This window comes from Urtica dioica, chromosome 9 (assembly GCF_054948205.1).
Source record: "Urtica dioica subsp. dioica isolate 48M chromosome 9, U.dioica_male_clone48M_v1_H2, whole genome shotgun sequence".
Lineage (NCBI taxonomy): Eukaryota > Viridiplantae > Streptophyta > Magnoliopsida > Rosales > Urticaceae > Urtica > Urtica dioica.
The window spans coordinates 28514799-28524058 of NC_142764.1; positions in this window are offsets into that span (position 1 = coordinate 28514799).

Below are 9260 nucleotides of genomic sequence, written 5' to 3' on the forward strand. Positions count from 1 at the left end.
CTGTAATGTTGTCTACTTGGCGCTTCATGCTCGCATAGAGCATGTGCAAATGGACTTGTATTTTGCCCATGACAAGGTTGATCAGCGTATGATTCAGGTTAAGCATGTGACAAGGTTGTCTAAACTTATATGGAAATAATTTATGACTCACTTTCACCTATCTAAGTAATTTTAGCAGTAGTTATTTGTTTAAGCAGCTTGGAAAATGGTAGTAGGTAAAGTATTGCTCAATTATTCATGTGAAAGTGATGTTTAATATAAAATAATATATAGCTCCATTAATTTGGAGGTCTGAAATTGTTATACTATTTATTGAAGTAGTGAAACTTTTCTGAGAATAATATTCTTTTACGAAACAATATATATAGCTCAATTATTTGGAGAATTCTGGGGCCACCAAATTAATGGTTACCGAATAATTAATTAATTTGTCGTTCACTTATAATGAGGGTTTCATCTAAAACTAAGCTTGGTAATTAGAGGAGTAACCCACAAACCTTATAAAGAGTCCAAGATCGTAATACCCAGTCGATGTGGGACTATCCTTGATAAAAAACGATATTTTATCATTGCAGTCATTTTCACACGATGTGCAATTTTCGCTTACACTATATATTCTCGAAAACTCAAAATTCGTAAAAAGACACATATGGATAGAATAACTCTTCTATATGAGCTAAGCCCTAACCACGATGTTTTTAGTAGGGTATAAAAGAAAATCGCAACTAATTATTTAGTGAACAGTATGTTGGAAGCAAATTTCTTTAAAAACACAATTGGTGTGAAATACGGCCTGAGTCAAATCTTGTGTTGTCTGGTAAACATGCTGAATGTAGTTTTCTAAGATGTTAAACCTGTCACAGAGATAATGATCGATAAATTTTGCCTGACTACAAATCAGTAGGTAAAATATTACTCAATTATTGATGTGAAAATGATGTATTTTATATGATAAAATATGGCTCCATTATTAGGAGGTCGAGGGGGTTATATTATATGTTGAAGTTAAATTTCTCAGAGAACAAATTTTTTGGAGAGAACGATATTGCCCAATTATTTGGGGGGCCCACCAAATTTAGTGGTTGCTGAATAACTTGCCTTCCGCTATTCATGGGAAATAGACAAATAATTCATGGAGAGTAAAATAACATCGTCGTGATAGAGGTGGTTAGGCATAGTCAAGGCTGGCTTAACATAATTTGAGGTCTAAAGCAAAATTTTTAAAAACAGGCCTATTTATTAATTTAAAAAATATTAATGATATATTAAAAACACGTTTTGAAACATTAAAGTATGGTATAATACTTAAGAATGTCATGAAATGGATTTATTAATATTTTTTTTTTGTTGAGAATTTTGGGTCTCATCCAGTTTTAACACAAGTAATCTATTAGTCTTGAAATGTGGTGTTATTAATAGATAATGGATCCTTATATTAAATGAGTTATATTAATACATACAACAGCCTTAGAAATCGATGTCATGTGGTACAAAATAAAATAAATATTTTTCAATAATTTATTTTTCATCAAATTTTATTTTTGGGCTTTCTCAAAAGTGAAGCCTAAAACTCATGCTTTAGTACCCTTGAGGGGTTGGGCCAGGCCTGGGCATAGCATATAGATATCTCCGTATACACGTTACTCTCAAGTATTATAAATAGAGAGATTCGACGATGTATATTCCTCACAAACCCGATAAGACAAAAACATCATATAGAGAGATAAAGCTATAGCTACTAATAATATCTACTGTTTGTTAGCGTGCATGTATATCTATATCTTTTTATTATCCAAGTTGAATTATACCCGTATGCTATCATGGCAAACTCTATTCCTCCACTCCTATATAGCTATACCTAATTTCTAGTTTAATTGCGAAGAATCATAAAAACTAAGACTTGGCATCTCAAACGTTAAAAAGGGTACCGTGGTGGTATCAAGGATAGTCTCACATCGAGAATGGATCCCGCTCTGATACCATCTTAAAGGTGTGGGGTTCCATCTAAAACCAAGCTTGGTAATTAGAGGAGTAACCCACAAGCCTTATAAAGAGCTCAGGATCGTAATACACAGTCGATGTGGGACTATCCTTGATACACCCCCTCACGCGCACAGGCACAGGCACACATCGGCACATGCACTGGAAGCGTGAAGTATAGGCCCGATCAGGTAGCCCACAATCGAGAATGGGCCCCGCTCTGATATCATCTTAAAGGTGTGGGGTTCCATCTAAAACCAAGCTTGGTAATTAGAGGAGTAACCCGCAAGCCTTATAAAGAGCTCAGGATCGTAATACCCGGTCGATGTGGGACTATCCTTGATAGGTGGTACCGAAAGTATTTATATCATCAAACTTTATCTATCAATGCATGGAGTTTAGGATCATTCTAAAAAAGTATTCATAAACATACAACTTTGAGTCTTTGATTTAAGATACACGATGATGATGAAGAGTGTGATCGTCGTTTTGCTGACGATGGTGACCTTGTTGGCCGCTTCGTCGGCTTCCTTAAAAATATCATGAATTCGGAGGTTGAGGAAGAAGGACTAGCTAGTATCATTAGAACTTACAAAAATCATTTTCGATACCACATACTGACATACCCATGTAACAAAACCAAATATTCAAGCCATTCCCACGGTTTAGATCATTATATATCCAAAAGGTCGAAGGCATTTCCATTCTCCTAGATATATCATCAATCATTATTGTATTCTTTTTTTAAAATGTATATATATATATATATATATATATAATTATACCTATTCCGTATGTACATTAAAAAAAAGCTATGAGCAGGTCGAGGTTTGGGAAGGGGTGGGATGGGAAGGTTTTCGGAGGAGGGAAAAAAATGAAAAAGAAAAAAATAGAGAGAAATAGGAGGATAGGGGTAATACGGTAATAGCACATTTTAGGAGTCTTAATATTGTAAATTTTTTGTTTTTATAAGAATAGCTAAATGGCCTCCAAAAAAATTCTAGTTAATTGTGGCAATTATATCCTTACTTAGAGTTTGTTAACTTACGTCTAAAGCTAGTTGTAATGATGTAGTAGTACAAACATGTAAGTTTATTTTCTTTAATGAACATTTCCTTGATTTTCGTCGACGTGTCAATTTTCCGTAGATCATGAGGTTCGAAACGGTATCGAAAACGACATTTCAAACTTGTAATTAGCTATATCATTGTATATTGAAAAGGTCAAAGCCATTTCATTCTCCCAAATATATATATTATTACCTATTCCATATATACATAAAAAAAAAAAATTAAAAAAAAAACTATACATACATCCTTAAATATATTTTTGTTTGTGTGACTATTTTTCATTCTAAAAATGCATCATTTAACTTAAAGGCACACTATAAATATATTTTATTTTTCTTTTTAGGTAGAGTAATTACTTAATTTATTCTCTATATTTAATTATGAGTACTCATAAAATTTTATTATTATTGAAAATTAATAAGAACGAAAAAAGAAAAAAAAAATCATATCTTTGTAAAGATTTTGAGTCGTAGTTAAGTTAAATTTTATATTGTTTGTGTTGTCTTTGAGTATTTATTTTATAAGGTGGGTAGTGACTTTCGCCGATTCATTATATGAGTATACTATCATGAGGCTGCATAATCTTAAGTCTACAACCAGCCAGACAAGGACAGAGACAGAGAAGCTCACCACGGAGGCTAATTTGAAAGAAAAAAAAAATTAAGGAGAGCTATTTTGCAAATTTTCAAAATAAAAAATGTATATATTTTTAAAATGGGCAAAAAGTGTAAAACAAATGAGGGGATCTAAAGCTCCCCCTCTGCGTATTGTATAGCTCCGTCTAATTTTTAATAAATTATTCTAAAATATTTAAGAAAAAAATTTATCAACTCGTTTGATAGTTGGGGTATTTACCTATATAATTTACTTTTTGTGTGGATGTTTTGTATCTTATTATTAACAATTATTTATCTTTCATTTTTAACTAAATTTCTACACATTTTAATATATTATTAATCAATAATTAGCGTGTGCTTGTAAGGATTAATATACATATATATATGACGCGAATGTGCGCGTTTTAAAATACTAGTGAAAGAAAAACAAGTATCGCTAATGAATTATTGGGAGAATACTGGGGCCACCAAAATTATGGGTTGCGGAATAAGTCGTCTATCGCTTATCATGGCAATATATAAAGACAAAGTTTTATTTATAATTTTAATATTTGGATAAGCCACTAGCAGTTAGAATATTTGTGGGATTTAATCAGCAATCTTTGTTAAAGATACACGTGAAAATTTTATAAACATCTATTTTTATATTATTATACCCATCAATTATGTAGTTATTTTACTTTTATCACTGCGACCATATATATATACATATATATATATACATACATATATATATATATATATACACACTGCAGTTAATCACAGATACACCAAACACCATATATACAAACATATAAATAGATTTTATATATTTGGGCTGCTTTCTACAGTTTATTTTCGTAACCGAATACCGGGTATAATAAGTATTCAAGGTAGCTATACCAATTATCAAAATAAGAACCGCTGAACCTGTATTTCTATACATTTCACAACAGAAAGATATACAATCCTGTTACCGTGAAATAATTTTAAATATTTGATTTACTACAGAATATTAAAGGGCAAAAAATATCAAAGAACCTATGGTGATTAAGTTTGACATAAAAAAAATGAAATTTAGGAGCTCGTCGTGTTAAGTCGGTTAATGTCAACCGGCACAAAAGCAAGTTTTCATGAACATGTCAAATAAAAATTGTGTAGTTATTAGAAACACTTGAATTGTTGCTTAGGGATACTGATAGATTGAGGGTGTAGATCGATTTTGATTAAACAAACAACATATAATGATCGTTGGGGACAATTAAGGATGGTCGTTGTTGACCTGACCTTTCATTGGCTCATGTTGATGATTACTTTACTCTATACTGCACAATAATTGATTGGTATAAAAACCGTATTTATTTTACTACTGTTATGAAAACCAAATGAATAACTTGAATTGAATACTCTTCAAACACTAATATGGTGAGAATTTAGAAGAGGAGAATATGAAGAGTAGAGAGAAAATGGGAGAGAAATTGTAGGAATTTTAGGGATGGATTTTTCATTCACCATCCTCATGTATTTATAGTGAAAATTTGTGTACATTAGTCAAAAGTTAGGTGTAGGGTAATTAATTATCTACCCCATATTTTTGACTTTATTTACCCTATATTTTTGACCTATATGAGCATACCAATTTATTTACAACAACTACATTATTAAAACCGAAAAATGTCAAAAAAAACCTACAATGGTTATATTTTAACATAAAAAAATGAAATTTGGGAGCTGGTCCCTCATATTGAATCGCCTAATGTCAACCGGCACAAAGCAAGTTTTCATGAACACATCAAATATTTGTTGCTTAGGGGTTGATGCGGGCTGATCCGTGGACACTCTAAATCGAGCTCGTCGAGACTTAGCTTCAACAAGCCGTATATTTTGACTCAGGTGTCCGATTTGTGCGTTCGGCATATCGAATTGAATCTTGGAACGAATGCTATGAGGTGAAGGAAATGCTATGCCCGATAGAAGACCTGGGAAAAATTGGTGTTTTCCAATCTAGTTTTTTAAACTGGATCAGTTATCCGAATCTAAATTTCGGTTATATGTAGTGTCTATGATTTTTTTTTTTTTTTGGATCAGTTCGATTATCAATTTTACTCTATCTAAGTCATTTTAGCAATAGTTACATTGTTCTTGCATATATATAGAATATTTCAAATAGGTAAAATACTTGTATTTACGTAGTTCGCACCGTTTGTGGCCGAAATAGTCGGATTGAGCTTTTTGAATCCGAGTTAAAGATGTCTTCATGCAACTTTTAAATAGAAAACAAGATGAACTTTTTAAATATACTATTTTTCTATTATTTCTATTCTCATAATCATGTAAATAATTTCATCAATTGTCTAAACTTATATGGCAATAATTTAAGCGTCACTTTCGCCTATCCAAGTAATTTTAGCAATAGACGTTATTCGTTTAAGCTGCTTGGAAAGTGGTAGTAGGTAAAGTATTTGCTCAATTAATTTTTATATATATATATATATATATATATATATATTATATATACAGATATCAAAACTCTGTAAAGTTTAAAATATGAATTGAATAAGCTGAGCAAGAAATTAATTTTACACGGAATCAAAGCTAGCTACAATATTTTGTTCGGAGATATGAGCGATATTGGAGAGTAAAATGGTGAATGTAGCAAGCCAGGTCTACATGAGCTGCCGGGGATTAAAAAAATTGAAAATTATAAAATTATCCACACCACGTGTTTTGTAGATAGATAGACCAGTGATTGCTTTGCTCTGGACCTGTAATTAATAATTGTTAATCCATGGAGAGTAAAATAACACCGTAGCGATATATCTAGGTGGTTAGGTTAGGAATAGCCTATAGATATCTCATGTAACTCTCAAGCATTATAAATAGAGAGCTTCGACGATGCATATTCCTCACAAACCCGATAAGACAAAAACATCATATTGAGAGATATTTAACACACAGAATAGTAGAGAATGGCGATGAAGAGTGCGATTCTGGTTTTGGTGGCGGTGGTGGCGCTGTTGGCGGCTTCGTCGGCTTCCGGCGATCGCGGCATCGACTATAAAATCTAAAACTCACATTCTCTGCACGAATCTAATTTCATTTCCATAATGAAATCTGAAAATAATTCTAGTAATACAAGCATCGTTCGTTTTCTTTTCCGAATTTCAAGGAAAGTATCCAAACTTTTCAACACTAAGCTCGGATCAAGATCGAGAATCAAGTATCAAATCAATTCGAGTTTGGATTTCTATAATTAATTCAAACACGCGTCTCAAATTCACATTTCCATTTATACTCGTGAAATCCTAATAAACTCGATCAACAAGTCAATAAATTTTACAAAATCCAAACACGAAATCCAAAATAAATTCCAACTTCTTCGATACTAAACTCGATTCACAATTATGAATTTAGTCATTCAGAATCTTCATATCTTAGAGTTCCAATGCTTCCGTCCAGAAGCACCAACTCCGAACCCTGTGACACGAGACAACTCATTAATTCAGAATCACTAAAATCGGTCCAACAACGCTAACGAGACGAATCAAATTGAAACCAAATTTCAAACCCGAGTATCATTACCGAATTAGAGACTCAAGCTCGTAAATCAAATCCAAACTCAAGAAATCAAGATTTCCAATTTGATTTCATAGATCATCAATTCAGGAACAACATGATCCTCCTAAACACATAAATCCCATTTTTCACAAAAATTGGTCCAAACAGAGGAACAAGATTCCAAAACAAAACGCTAGCGAAAACTGTTTCCCAAACTCGTCAACAATCCTAACAATAATTTTCGGATTAAAAATTGACCAAGTTAAAAGATTTTTCAGACCAATAACAGAGGATTTCCTTTACCTCGGTCTGAGCTTCATGGTCTCTTCTCGTCCCTTGAATCACGCCGGAATCCAAGCCAAGACGAAGATCACAGCTCTAGGATCACATAATCCGTTCAAACAAAAGCATCAATCCATTTACAACGGTCGGACAAAAATCAGAGAACCCGAGAGACGAGAAATCAGCTCAACCCCTCGTTCCCGCGACTTCCTTTTTGTCTTCGCTCAACCCCTCGTTCCCGCTCCGTCTGTCATCGGCGCGCGCGACGACCACGACAGAGGAACAGCCGTCGGCCGCTCCATCTTCACGCCGCCTCCATTCTCTCGGCGTGGCTCACGACTCCGGTCGTCCAAGAAGAACGCGAGCCCCTCTTCTCTCTCTCCCGCGCTCTCAGTCTCTCTTCTTCTCTTTCTCTCGGTCTTTTTCTCTTCTTCTTCGTTTGGTTCTTCTTCTTTTGTTTTTTTTTTCGTTCTTATCCTCTATACAGAAGAAGAAAGTCGGTTCATGTTAGGATGAGGCTGAAGCAATTTTTTCCAAAACTGCTACTAAATCCATCCTCTTTCTACAACTTTTAATTTCCTCCCCAAAAGAATATTTCCTTTCTTTAAATGTTGCAAATGAATCCCTTTCCCATTTATTTTTGTCTCGGGAGATGGAAAACATGATATGAAAATTAATTAAATAATTTTCTCTCTTAAATTCTTTCACGTAGAATTTATTTAAGATCATTGGAATTTATTTTCACATTCGTGGTCCTTCACAAAATCTTGAAAAAATTCCAGAACCTTGTCGACCTTAAATATCCTTAATTTTCATGAGGTTGCATAATCTTAAGTCTACAGTTAGGCAAGGACATAGCCATAGAAGCTCACCACGAGAGCTAATTTGAAAAGAAAAAAAAATTAAGGGAGACTAGTTTGCGAATTTTTCAAGGTAAAAATGTAATTTTTTTTAAAAGGGGCCAAAAGTATAAAGCAAATGAGGGGGGCTCAAGCTCCCCCTCTGCTTATTGTAGCTCCGTCTAATTTTTAATAACTTATTCTAAAATATTTAAGAGAAAAAATTTATCTATTGGTTTGATAGTTGGGGTATTTGCCTACATAATTTACTTTTTGTGTGAATGTTTTGTATCTTATTATTAACAATTATTTATCTTTCATTTTTAACTAAGTTTCTACACGAGTGGAAAAGGTTCTCTTTTTTGTTTGAAAGGGCTTGTAAGGATTAATATACATATATATGATGCGCATGGTCGCGTTTTAAAATACTAGTGAAAGAAAAATAAGTATCGCTAATGAATTATTGGGAGTATACTGGGGCCACCAAACTATCGGTTGCGGAATAAGTCGTCTATCGCTTATCATGGCGATATATAAATACAAGTTTTATTACAAATTTTAATATATTATTAAGCCACTAGAAGTTAGAATATTTGGGGGATTTAATCAGAAATCTTTGTTAAAGATACACGTGAAAATTTTATAAACATCTATTTTTTTATTATTATATATATCCATCAATAATGTATTTATTTTACTTTTATCACTGTGACCATATATATACTATAGTTAATCATAGATACGCCAAACACCATATATACAAACATATAAATAGGTTTATATATATGAGCTGCTCTCTACAATCTATTTGCGTAACCGAATACCTGGTCTAAGAATAATTCAAGGTAGCTATAACAATTATTATCAAAATAAGAACCACCGCTGAACCCGTAATCCGTATACCTTCTATACAACTCACAACAGAAAGATATACA